We start from the raw sequence: 14,072 nt of genomic DNA on the forward strand, positions 1-14,072 counted from the left end.
TTAGTGGAGGGCACACAATTCATCCACATGATATCAAAACAAGGAACACTCCCATGAAATGTTTTACTCAAGATATCTTGCGGCATCCAGACAAAATTAACATTTCACCCATGTGTTGGAGATGTTTCAAGTATCTTAGCCATGTTACACATCCGATAGAAATGAAAGTGCATAGGCTTTTCAGAAGGAAATTATTTTTTGAATGAGGAACGTAACTAAATTTACTCTGCTTCTAATTGGACTAGTAGACTTCCTGGAAGCTCTAGATGCTATTTATACAATGAATGCATGCACTTGCTAGCTCCTCACACAAGTCTGTGACAACACAATAAAAAAAAAAAAAAAAAAGAATTGAGTAAACAAGGAAGCAGGTAGAAAAAGCAAAACCAAGAAAATGTGCTTATAATAAAAAAAAAATACAGAAAGGAGTAGAACTGAGGAGGAACCAAGATAGTAGACAAGTCTCCTATTCGCTCCCAGACATCCACCCATTATCTTGCATTTAAGGCTTCCGCAATGAGTGATTTCCCCATATGAAACAAGTGATGCTCAAGGCGCTGCAGAGAGTCGTAGCAGAGGGATGACTGCAGACTTTGATTGCAGCATTTTAGAACTACCTGGCCTGGAACTGGCATGACAGTAGAGACGGCCTGCCACCTTAGAATTATGAAAACATTTAAAAAATACGGTTTTAAATGACTGTTTCTGAAACAAAAATATGCTAAAAGCATGTTGTGTTGCTAACTATATTTTTTAGTACGAGAGTTCAACAATTTAGATCTCTTTTTTGGGTATCTAGACAGTACTGCTACCAAAGAACCTGCTCTTTGTATGCCAAGAGTATTCTGCATAAATTCTGTGATATGGTTATGTTTAGGGAATTTATTAAGCGCACGTATACCAACGAATTCTTGGCGCTATGAGGAGAGAGAGAGCTGTCCTCCGGGGCTCTATCAGTAGGCTAGAGTGAGTAACCATGTTTTCAGTTTTTTCCTAAAACTGGTATACTCAGGTGTTAATCTGATTTCTATTGGAAAGGAATTCCAGAGTGTGGGGCCAAGTACCGAAAAACGAGAGCCACCCATTCTCTTTCGCTTGAATCTCGGAATAGTCAGCATATTCATAGTGGCTGATCTGAGATTCCGTTTGGGTAAATATTTAGAGATCTTAGTGGATATGAATTTGGGGCCTTTTGTATGAAGTGCGTTAAAGACCATGCATCCGGTTTTAAACATGGACCGCTGCGTCACAAGAAGCCAATGAAGCTGCTTCATAAGCGGCTTAGTGTGGCAGTGTCTCGGTTGCTGAAAGACTAGCCTGGCCGCTTGATTTTGGATAAGCCATATTAGCCAGCAAATCAGGTTCCCCTTTTGACCCCTGCCCCCCTCCGGTGCTGCACCACTTAATAGAGATGGTTAATCCTATGATTAACAGTATCATCAATTCCTCTCTAGAAACAGCAAGTATCCCAAATGATTGGAAACTTGCAGCTGTCAAGCCACTCCAAAAAAAGGCCCTAGCCGATCCGACTACCCTTTCCAACCTACGCCCAATTTCCCTGCTACCCATTCTATCCAAACTGACTGAAAAGTTTGTCAATAGTCAGCTGACTAACTTCCTGGAGAAGAATAACGTTCTCCACCCGAATCAGTCAGGTTTTCGGTCAGAACATTCTACCGAATCAGCTTTACTATACACTGCTGAAACCTTAAGAGCAGCAATGGACCAGGGAAAACAGGCTGTCCTTATCCTACTTGACCTGTCGGCAGCCTTTGATACCGTGTCCCACAACATCTTATTGGACCGGTTGGCTGCCGCAGGGGCGGGAGGACAGGTGTTGGCTTGGTGTAGGAATTTTCTCACTGACAGACGCCAAATAACAGTGCTTGGCCCATATCAATCTGAGGCCAAAAACGTCAGCTCAGGGGTGCCACAGGGCTCTAGTTTGAGCCCTGTCCTTTTCAACCTATATATGGCACCTCTGATGAACTTGATCGCGTCATTCAGGATCAGTTCTATCTCATACGCTGACGATACCCAACTGATTTTGGTGTTGGACAGGGAGCGACCAGGTGCCGAAGAAGACCTCAGAGATTGCCTTGCAGCAACATTTAAATGGATGAACAACAACCATTTAAAGTGCAACGCCGGAAAAACGGAAATCCTACCCATAGGGATCAATAACCCTTTCTCTCCCATAGCATGCTGGCCATCAGATGCTGAAGCCCCACCCAACACAATTGTATCTGCCCGAAATCTAGGCATAAAATTTGACAATTGCTTATCCTTCAAACCCCAGGCTGTAGCAGTGGCAGGCATGTGCTTCCAAATCATCAAAGCACTCAGGAAGTTCTTTGATCTTCTTCCTCTGTCGGCGAGGAAAACAGTCGCAGTGGCCTTAATAAATTCTAGGCTGGACTACTGCAATGGACTTTATGCTGGAGCAAATAAAATCGTGCTCCACAAATTGCAGATGGTCCAAAATGCGGCTGCCCGCCTCGTACTGCGTCTGCCCCGTAGATCATCAGCCTCTGCAGCCCTGAACACCTTACATTGGCTGCCAATAGGAAAGAGAATTTTGTTTAAACTTCTCTTGATTACCTTCAGGGCTTTCCACCAACGTGGCCCAATTTACTTACGAAAGGGGTTCCAAAGATACCACCCAGTGCGCTGTCTGAGATCTGCTAGCCAGAATTTACTTACTACCCCTCGCTTTAAACTGGCTACGAAGGGTGGCAAATCCATCTTTGTACTAGGCACCAAGGCCTGGAACAAACTTCCCCTCTCCCTGCTGTCTTTTTCCCAGGAAGCCCCCTTTAGGAAAGCATTGAAAACCTGGATTTTCTCATTGCCTGACGCTCTGTGTAGGACCTTAGTGTAGTGGACGTGTAGAAATTAGGACTTCTTCTCCCTATCCAACTCCGCCATCTGGGTTGTGAAGCGCCAAGATACTCCTTGGAGTGGTAGCAGCGCGTTATAAGTGTCCATTACATTACATTACATAAGCTGTAGCATGTGAGTTTGATTAGCAGGGAGCCCCAAATAAATGGCATTGGCTTAGTCCAGTCGGGACATTATCAGAGCAAGCATAATAGCTATGCTTGCCTCCCTGGAGAAAAATTTACTCATTTTCTTAAAGGTCCTCAATTGACAAACGCATGCGGACAAAACCAGGTTAATCTGTTCCTGCATGGATAGATTAGCATTTATCTTGATGCCCAGAATTTTGACTGAATTTTTGGGTATAGGTGGGGTAACCAGTGCAGCTGGCCAGTGTGAAGGTGTCCACTGTTCTATTCTGTTGTTAGAGATAATTATCTTTGTTTTGTCAGAGTTTAGTTTGAGATAATTATGAGTCATCCACTCTATGATGAAAAGCATAGTGTGTTGGAATAAATCCCAGGAGTCATTTGTTTCATCAATCAGGAAAATCAGCTGCATGTCATCTGCGTAGTTATATACCTTCACTCCGCTTTTTTAAAGAGCTTGAATCAGAGGACAGATATATATATATTGAACAGATGGGGGGGGAGATGACCCTTGAAGTACCCCACAAGTGGTGTTGACCCGAGATTAATTGAAGGGTGCCAGTTTAACGGACTGGGTGCGTTACCCTAAAAATGAGAGCATCCAATCCAGAGCCATGCCCCTCAGACCTGCCGCTGCCATTCTGTCCGTTATGATGGAGTGATCCACGGTATCAAATGAAGTGGACAGGTCTAGTAGTACCAAGGCCTTTGTACACCACCTATCTGCTCCTTCCTTCAGATCGACATTCAAGGTAACTGATTCGGTAGAGTGCGAAGGTCATAAAACCTGCCCGATGAGAATCCAGGAAATTAGATTATTCGAGGAAGGGGCAAAGAAGTTTTGCAACATGTGCCTTCAGCAATTTAGCCGGGTAAGGGAAGAGCAAGATAGGTCTGTAATTGCTCAGGAGGCTGGGGTCTACTCCAGCCTTCTTTTGTAATTGGACTAACACTGCTCTTTGAAGGCGCGTGGGACTACCCCTTGCTATAGGGAGGTGTTTAGAAGAGAGAGAAAGGTAGCCGGGAAATGAGAAAGCAGTTCTTTTGTATCCTAGCAGGACAATGGTCATCAGGGGAACCATATTGCATCTGGTTTCTGAGTTCTTCCAGCCGATCTAGGGTAATATTTTGAAAGCTGGACATCGTTATGGGATTTTCATATTGCTTATGTGATTTCCATTTCCAGATGGCTAGAGGAGATAGAGTTCTGGATGGCCTTGAATTTTTCAATAAAGAAAGTGTTCAACTCGTCACATAAGACCTGGGAGGGGTAATGGCCAGAATAATTCAGCCAGGGCTAGAAAGCTTTTTTAAAAATATCTTTGGATTTGTTACTAGAGCCAAGTACCCAGGTAGAATAAAAGACCTTTTTTGCTTCCACTACAGCAGCCTTGTAATCAGTAAGTGCTTTTTCATACATTTTCCTTTCTGTAGGAGAATAACTTCTCCGCCATTTCAGTTCCACCTGGCGCATTTTAAGTTTTACAAGTTTTAACTCCTCAGTGAACCAATTAGAGGTTTCATGCCGCTTCAGGGACCTTTCTTTCCTCTGTAATGGGACATGCACCTCACATGCTTGTAATTGCCAGTTGGAGATGGCTCTCTCCGGCTCATTAACATTGTTCGTTAGGGGCGGAAGAGTAGATTGCAACGTGTGGAGGAACTGAGGTAGTCGAACACGGTTCCAATTTCTGGTCAATAGTTTCATGTCGCTCAGTGATTTAACTATAGATAGACCATTTATAGAAAAATTAATGAAATGGTGATCAGACCATGCTCAAGGCTGTGCAAATAGGTTGTGGACCGAGAAGTCAGAGGTCCATAATTGATCTAATGTGTGTCCTTTAATGTGGGTGGACTCCATTATATGTCCTTCTAGATTCAGATTGGTTAATAGGTCAGTGAGCTCTTTGGAACCCCAACTCCCCCCTTCCTCTGATGGCCAGCAATTCAAGTCGCCAATTAGCAATATTTTTGCGTAGTCTACGGTAAGTGGAGTCAAATAGTTAGCTAATTCAGTGACAAGCCCTCCTTTAGCGATAGGGGGGTCTATAGATCAGTATACACACAAACGTAAATTTGGGAAATGTTAGTTTGAATGTGAGATTATCGACTGAGCTCATTTCAAAGGAGGCAATAGAAGTGTCCGACAGTTCTTTTTTGAGGACTAGGGCCACCCCTCCTCCTCCTCTTTTCCCTGGGGGTCTATTGGCCTGCATAAAGTAATAATTACCTGGGAGGGTTGCTAACATGTTGGGCATGCATTCCAGGGTCAACCATGTTTCTGTGACCAGAATTATATCAGTAGCAACAGTGTCTAAAAGGTTAAAGATCTCGAACTGGTGCTTAACCATAGAGCGAGTGTTTAAGTAAACTACATTAAGCTCTTTGGTATCAGGGGTCTTTATTTTAGTGGCTACCTGCCCATGCTGAGTGGTATTCTGGGTTTCAGATAAGATTAAGGGCAATGGTGCAACCAGCTCAAGGTTTAGAAGTCCATATCGTTCTAGTTTATGTGTAATATTGGGCTCGATCCTCATATCCGCCTTGGGGGCCAACGAGGGTAATTCCAGTGAAGTATATTTGATAATATGGGCACTATGACTGGCCCCTGGCCCCGGCCGGATGCAGACGGGCTTGCCTTTGGCGCGCCCGCTTTTCCATCTGATTAAGTTGCGGCCGTGGCTGTAATCCCTGGCCCGCTGCCCTGATGTTTGCCCCTCCTCCCAGAACCGGAAGTGGGTGTATCAGCAGGATCAGGCAAGATGTCTGCCCACCCTCCGCATCAATCGAGCACACAGCTCGCGGTGGATCGAGGGGGCAGCACTTCAAGACCCCACAAGTGCAGAGCAAGGTGAGCAAATACGAAAGTGAACAATTCTAAAATTCAGTTATACACGATTTTAAAATCTTGGCATGGAACCAGCATACACACAGTACAGTGCAAATAAAATACAATCAGGGAATGGCCCACCTAGCATTTGAGAGCAAAAAGAGTGCTCCTTCCCCACTCTACTGTTAGTATATAGTTTAGATACTAACAGCGTAAGAACCATACAACCTCTAAAATAATTCTAACAATCTGGAAGCCCATGGGTTTTCTTTAATGGTTCAGTTTCCGTATGTAGAAATATTCACTTAACGGAAGCAAACAGACTAAGCCATCAATATACTCGTATTTGAGCTAAAAGGTCAAATCAGATGGTGACGTATGGTCACAGAACTGGAGGAGGCCAAATGAGCAAAGCCAGTACCAACTAGTTTCACGTCTAGATGGAGTGAGTCTCGGGCGTGGGCGCGGCGTACAAATGTCATAGCTAATGCTCAGACAAAACCATCTGAAAACTGGGTTCTACAGCAAACAAGCATTGCCAAGCCAACAGATCAAGCCTTGGCAAGTTTGTGAGGGTTTATTTTCCAAACACATGCAGTAGAAACTATAAGTAATAAAGAGTGAAGAAAAAACAGACAAAAGCAGTGACTGGTCTACAAGCAATAGTATCAATTAAATGTAAAATGAGAATAAAATCATTAATTAAGAACTCTTATAACAGAGCCACCAGTTTTTGACCGTTTAAAGAAGGTTTTCTCAAGGACTTAAGAACAGTGAATGTCCTATACAAACGTTTGCTCAACGTTTGTAGAGTCACTGTTGTTTCTCCAGCAGACGTATTCTTAGTATTCTAGGCTATTCTTAATTCTCTAAGGCACTTGGCACAAGTAAGGTAGAACCTAGTCATAACAGGTTCCCACCTCTAGACTACAGAAACACAAAGCTATTACAAACAGTGAAGGTTTCTGGTTTTCTCCAAAAGTGATGTTATCATCTGTCTAGCCAAATAGTGCTAAAGAAATTACTTTATCCTTCAGCCAATGCAGTGGAAACATTTGCCTATTTAGGAGGTCCAAGAAAGTGTACACTGGGAATCTAGTATACAAGTGCAAATATTACATTATGGCATCCCGAATTTCTGACCAGCTTGTAGATGTTTTTAGTAATCAAGGATGTAGACCAGAGTACCACCACACCCTCACCAGCAAGTGTCAAACTGATTCTCCTGTGTACTGCTCTACCCTGTTTACATTAGGAGCTTATACATTTCTGAGATTAGCTTCTTATTACATGTCTTCATGATTCAGCTAATTGGAGAACATTGGCTTTTGGACTGGATTTTAATATTGTGTGATGGAGATACTTATACCAAAGGTTTCTGGAGGTTAGCTTTGGAACCAGAAACTTGACCTTATTACTAGAGTTCCAGTATCAATGGAGCCCCAATGTGGGGCTTGGAGCAGCAGGAACCCGCAAATGAAATTAAGTCATTAACTGTGTACATTGTCAGTTTAAAGTTGTCTTTGCCTATCCGCAAAATATCAAAACCCCATTTCTAGAAACGTTCTCTGCCAATTACTTGAGTACAACCAAATAGAGGACACACTTTGAAAGTCAGGGGGGCAGGACTCGAAGCCCCAGAGCACCCTGCTCTTGAGAGAGGGGGGGTGCTTATCCTGAACACGCCTGTGCAAGCTATTTCAGCTGCATCAATGTTCCACGGCGTGGGACAGACTTTGGGAAGTCAGCAGGGGCCAGACTCTAAGCCCCTAGAGCGCACTGCTCTTGAGAGGCGGGCCAATCTTGAATGCGCCAGTGGGAGCTATATTTGCCTCATCACTTCACAGGAGGAAGCATTTTATTAGGCCAGTGGGTGACAGATTCGCCATGAACTGAATAGGACGAAAAATGATATGTATTAGTTTTGCTCAACGTTGAAGGATACAGTGTTCCAAAATATTGTGCACCTTATCTTTATTCCTTGAAACTTTCTCTGCAAAACTTGCAACAAAATGCAAGATAGCGACGAAGAGAGAGGTGGACCTGCAGGCACTATTACCTGACTGGGTTTAGACGAGACAGGTCTCCAACAAAATGACACGGATGCCATAATAATCCCGGAAAACGTGAGGAAAACCATAGCTATAAAGCTTATAGAAAATGGCCTATCAGCAAGAGGTGGTAGAGTCATATTTGTCATAGAGGCACATGAATATCGGCAGACAGAGGTATTCTATTCATGGATTGTCTTTCCACAGGCAAATCCAACAACACATGTGTTCCACTTCTATACGATAGAGGAACCTACAGCGGAATACGCTCCTTTCGAGGACATTGGAATTCCACTAACTTACCAAGAGCATCAGCTTTGGTTTAAAGGCGCCCTACAACATCAAAATCGCATTACCAGGCTCGGTCCACTAGGTAGACCAGGAGCAACATGGCCGGTACTAGCCAGCTATACACCACATCCTGCCATACAACAAATGACAGGTCCAGAACTGTTAGCTCAGCTAAAACAATTAATTAAAATACATAGACAATTGGTACAATATGTCATGCGGTCTTTAACAGTCCAACCTGCTATAAGAATTCTACAGCACACTCCTTATCAGGGGAACACAAACAAAATCACACCACAGACATACAGTCAGTAATCGGTAAGTTGCCTGCAAAAAGGGAACAAATTCCATTCTGGTTAGCCCAGAAAAATGACTCAAACAGAGGCAGTATTTCCCGATAGAATCCTGTGTTTCACATGAGGTGTACTAACAATCTGTTTACCAATGGGGATTACACCACACGTAGAGGACAGTGACACTTGGGTTACAGTCTTTGCTTCAATCTACACAAAAACCCATGGTGTCCCGTCTATGGCGGTAATACCAGACGTTCTGAGACAGATTCAAAATGAATACGGTCCAGAACCAGCCTTGAATCCTGGTATGAAATTACTGAAAGACTTCAAACAGGTCTCAGCTATTTTATTAGCTAACATTTAAAGGTGAAGCAGCATCAGTGGCAATCCGCCAAAAATGTTAAGAACTTGATATTACTGAGCAACCATATGAACTTGCCAGAATTATTGAAAAATCCTATGAAGAACTAGGAAGAGATAGTTTGGGAGGGAAACCTGTAAAGCCTGAACTTACAGAAAATCCTGAAAAAGTTTATCAAAAACAATCTAACTACTCCTAAAAAGAAATGGGAAAATAATAGACAGCCACTTCCTAAAGAGAAGCGCTCTCAGTCCAGCGGTACATCTCCTCAAAAGGAGCACTCTGAAAAGAGGTATAACCTCAAAAACGTCCGCCCCATCTCGCTCCTCCCTTTTCCTGCTAAAGTCATCGAGAAGATCGTCAACAGACAGCTGACCGCCTTCCTCGAGACGAACGGATCCCTCGACCCCTCGCAGTCCGGCTTCAGAGCCAACCACAGCACCGAGACCGCCCTCATCGCAGCCACCGACGACATCCGGACCCTGCTCGACAAGGGGGAAACAGTGGCCCTCATCCTCCTGGACCTCTCCGCTGCGTTCGACACGGTCTGCCACCGCACCCTAGTCCAGCGCCTCAGCAACATCGGTATCCAAGAGAAGGCACTGGAGTGGATCATCTCGTTCCTCGCCGGAAGAACACAAAGAGTCCGCCTCCCCCCGTTTCGCTCCGAGGCCACCGAAGTCATCTGCGGCGTCCCTCAAGGATCTTCACTCAGCCCCACCCTCTTCAACATCTACATGAAACCTCTCGCAGCCATCGCACGCCAGCACAACCTCAACATCATCTCTTACGCCGACGACACCCAGCTGATCCTCTCCCTCACCAGAGACCCCGACACCGCCAGCACCTGCCTACACGAAGGGATGAAAGACGTCGCCGAGTGGATGAAGGACAGCCGCCTGAAACTGAACTCGGACAAGACGGAAGTCCTCATCCTGGGATCTTCGCCCTCCGCCTGGGACGACTCCTGGTGGCCCCCAGCCCTGGGCACCGCACCCAAGCCAACCGACCACGCACGCAACCTTGGCTTCATCCTGGACCCCTCCCTCTCGATGACCAGACAAGTCAACGCCGTCTCCTCATCGTGCTTCAACACCCTGCGTATGCTTCGCAAGATCTTCCGCTGGATCCCGACCGAGACCAGGAAGACTGTCACCCAGGCACTCGTCACCAGCCGACTGGACTACGGAAACGCCCTCTACGCCGGAACCACAGCCAAGCTACAGAAAAGACTCCAGCGCATCCAGAACGCCTCTGCCCGACTCATCCTGGATGTCCCCCGACGCAGCCACATCTCCAGCCACCTGAGGAACCTGCACTGGCTCCCCGTCGACAAGAGGATCACGTTCCGGCTCCTCACCCACGCACACAAGTCTCTCCACGACCTGGGCCCCAAGTACCTCAACGACCGCCTGACCTTCTACACGCCCACCCGCCAGCTACGGTCCACCAGCCTCGCCCTCGCAGCCGTACCACGCATCCGAAGAGCCACCGCCGGAGGAAGATCCTTCTCTTACCTGGCTGCCAAGACTTGGAACTCCTTCCCCATCCACCTTCGGCTGACCCAGGACCATCTCGCCTTCAGGAAACAACTCAAGACCTGGCTGTTCGAGCAGTAGCATACCCCTCCCCCAAGCGCCTTGAGACCCTCCCGGGTGAGTAGTGCGCTATACAAATGGCATGATTGATTGATTGAACCTTAGAAATAGGGATAATTTAAGAAAACCTGAAAGATATCAAGATACGGATACACGATCCTCTCGTACCTTTCAGACTTCCTCGCAGAAATCCAAAAAGAGAACGATCAGAACACAAAGAAGAACTCGTGAAGTCCAAAGACTATCAACACGTTCCAAAAAATAAGAAAACTCAATTCTCCAAAAAGAAGGTAGCAAGTATTAAAATCAGACATGCCGAGGATCTTGAGGACACAACTCAAAAACGGGGAGTGGGCCCAGACAATGCTGGACAGCGCAGCAGAGGTCACCATAGCTCGCTGGATCCTGAAAGATCATCTGGAGACAGTGGATCTGAATGAATGCATTCAGGTTGAAACTGCCGACACCAGGGTTAGTGTACCACGTAAGTTATACAAAGTAACACTCCGAATAGAGGGGGATATAACTAAGAAGATAAAAGCACTCTTTTGGGAAAAATTAACTAAAGGTTATGACATCCTTCTAGCTGAAAAAGACTGGCCAACTGAATTTGTCAGGGAGTGCCCACATGGCGAAGAGATCATTATGCCAGCCTTCTCTAATCATATTCCTATTCATAAAAAAAACCTATGCCAGAAAACGGGCTTTTGCCCAGGCTTCAGCATTATATAAAAATCATGTGGGATGGGACGAGGACTCTCCTCACCATAAAATTCAGTTAAAAAAATCAACCAACTGCTCAGAGGCAGTATCCAGTTAAGCAGGAAGCTAAAAATAAGTCAGGGAGATCTTAGATCAACTTGAATACCAAGGGGTGATTGAAACATGCTCCTCGTCCATGAATAATCCTTTGTTTCCTGTCTCCAAACCAGACGAAACATATAGTCTAGTTTTGGATTACAGACATTTAAACTCTTGTTGCAAAACTTTTGCTGTACAAAATTCACACAGTGCAGCACTGATGAATAACATTGTTCGCAAAAAATAAAAAACAACATTAGATATTTCAAACAGTTTCTTCTGTCAAAACATTGCACCAGAAAGCAGGTACTTTACCGCTTTCTCAATAATGGGGACACAGTTCAATTTTGACGTCTCCCCCAAGGATTCAAGAATAGTACAGGGTTATTTTCTGCCAGAGTAACAGAGTTACAACAAATGTATGGTGATGAGGCATTATCTTATGTCGATGACATCTATCTTACAGACGATGATTTGGACAGGCACTTGAACAGGGTGAACACCATAATACTTGGATTCGCCTCTGAAGGGTATAAATGTAACTTTAAAAAAAATCAAGAATTGCCCACCTCAACGTCCTATTCTTAGGATACGAACTTTCAAGTGAAGGCAAAAGCCTGGTAGCAAATTTTTTAGAAAAATGTGCGCTGCTCCAAACTCCAAAAACACTGAAAAACTTACAGTCAATTCTAGGATTCCTAAACTTCGGAAGAACTTACATTCTGAATTACACAAAAAGGATTAAACCTCTCTACGAACTAATCAAACTTGATTTCAAAACAACTAATTGGACTCAAAAACACACAGAAATTTTGCGTTCAGTACAAACAGACATGTTGGCAACAACACACTTCCAAACACGCAACAATGTACGCAACCTTGTTATCCGAATCATCCCAAGTAGATGCGGATTCACATACCCAACCTTTAACGAAAGTGAAAAGGTACCAATAGCTTACAAATCACACTTGTACACACAAGCTGAACTGAAATTGACTTCTACAGAAAAAAAATCTGACAGCGGTTCAGACTGCTGTAGCAAAGGAGAGAGCCCTCGCACAGGGTAAACGCATGAAAGTCATTACACCTGTACCTGCCTTAGAGGCAGTGACGAAGGAAAGCATTCCAAATGCAAAAGCTCTATATCCAAGATGGATACAATGGGTGAATTCTCTTGCTGCAACAGACGTTGAATACATTTTTGACACTAACTTTAAGACACAAGAATTTCTCCAATACGAACAAGAATGTCCTCTGCCTACTGAAATCCTACCTCTAGAACATTACGGCTGTATAATTTATACAGACGGATCAGCACAGCCCGCGATTGGGGGTAAACAGCTTATAGTGCAGCGTGCGCGAATGTTAAAGGTCACTGGCGCGATGGTAAATTCCGACCTATGGTCACAAAAACTCAATCTCTAGGAGACGGTTCAGCTCAGCGAGCTGAATTCCAAGCTTTCAAGATGGCGCTTGAAAATACCGATCGCGAATTCCCCACCCTCAGTGTGATTCGTATTACTGCGTCCAGTCTTACAATGAATATCTGCAGAACTGGGTTCAAAATGGTTTTAAAGACGCAAAAGTTGGCACAATCAAGCATAAAATACTTTGGGAACAAGTAGTTCTTTTGCAGAAAGAACAACAAAAGACTCAAGTGATCCATACACTGAGTCATCAGCGTGATGGCGTTCACATTGAAGGGAATTCATTAGCTGATGAAGCCGCAAAGGTAGCTGTACAAACGGCTTCCGTAGCTACAAGCCATAGTTTTAATCTTTGGCACAATGGTGCCCTTGATTTGGGCCTCCTTAACCTGCTTCAATCCTGTGAAAGCTTTGGCCTTTCTCAGCAGGTTATTGGAGCCTCTCACAAGGCAGGGAACCTTCTAGACCTAGTGTTCACGGTTCCTGACTTGGTGGTTATGGGGGAAACTTTGCCTACAGACTGGTCAGACCATTTTTTGGTAAAATTCTTTGTAAACATCTATTATGTTTATACTAAGACTCCTTCAGCTACTAAGGAATTCTGGTGCAGAGACTGGAAGGCGCTTACTCGTTTGAGTTCCCCAAACGGGGTATTTAATGTGAGCAAGTCCTTTAGCCTGGACAGGCAAGTTGAGAATTATACCTCACTTTGCTCCGGAATCACGGCGGTGTTGGATGCTTATGCTCCCCTAAAAAAACGCTGCTGTAAGGGGAGTGCCCCTGCTCCATGGTTTAATGAGACGCTGGCCAAACTAAAGCAGGGCTGTAAGCAGGCAGAAAGAAGATGGAGGCGGGACTATGACGAAGCATCTAGGTTGCTATGGAAAAGCAAAGTCCTGGAATATAAAAGTGTGATTAAAACATCTAAGTCGGACTACTACTCCTCTGTCATCTGCACGGCTGCTAACAGCTCTAAGAGCATCTTTAATATACTAAACAGCTTAACCAGCCCTGACTGCTCCAAGAATGCCATTGTCCCATCTCAAGAACTTTGCGAAAACTTGGCTAAATTCTTTAAGGAGAAAATTGAGCTGATTGTTGAGGACTTGGAGGGGGACAGGTCATCTACTGGTCACCCTAATGACACTACATCTGAGGCAACAGCAGATCGGGTAGAAGACTCAGCCTGGGTGTTGGGGGAACCGTTATCTGATTTCCCTCTTCTCACAGACGATGTATTTCGTGGGCTGGCTATGGGGATCTCCTCCGGGTCTCCTCTGGATCCGGTGCCATGCAAAATTTGGAAGGAGTACAAAGAGGAACTGTTTCCCATACTCCACCTAATTTATAATCAGTCTATTGCTACTGGCACTGTTCCAGCTCAG

At 44.7% G+C, this 14,072-nt stretch overlaps 1 protein-coding gene across 2 annotated transcripts in view; it reads right to left on the reverse strand.

Annotated features, from left to right (window-relative positions):
* The window catches only part of FAM193A (family with sequence similarity 193 member A), a 542,579-nt gene that overhangs the window by 471,744 nt on the left and 56,763 nt on the right, over positions 1–14,072 (reverse strand). The window lies entirely within an intron of this gene.

The sequence above is a fragment of the Lissotriton helveticus genome, chromosome 2_2 (assembly GCF_964261635.1).
Source record: "Lissotriton helveticus chromosome 2_2, aLisHel1.1, whole genome shotgun sequence".
Classification (NCBI taxonomy): domain Eukaryota; kingdom Metazoa; phylum Chordata; class Amphibia; order Caudata; family Salamandridae; genus Lissotriton; species Lissotriton helveticus.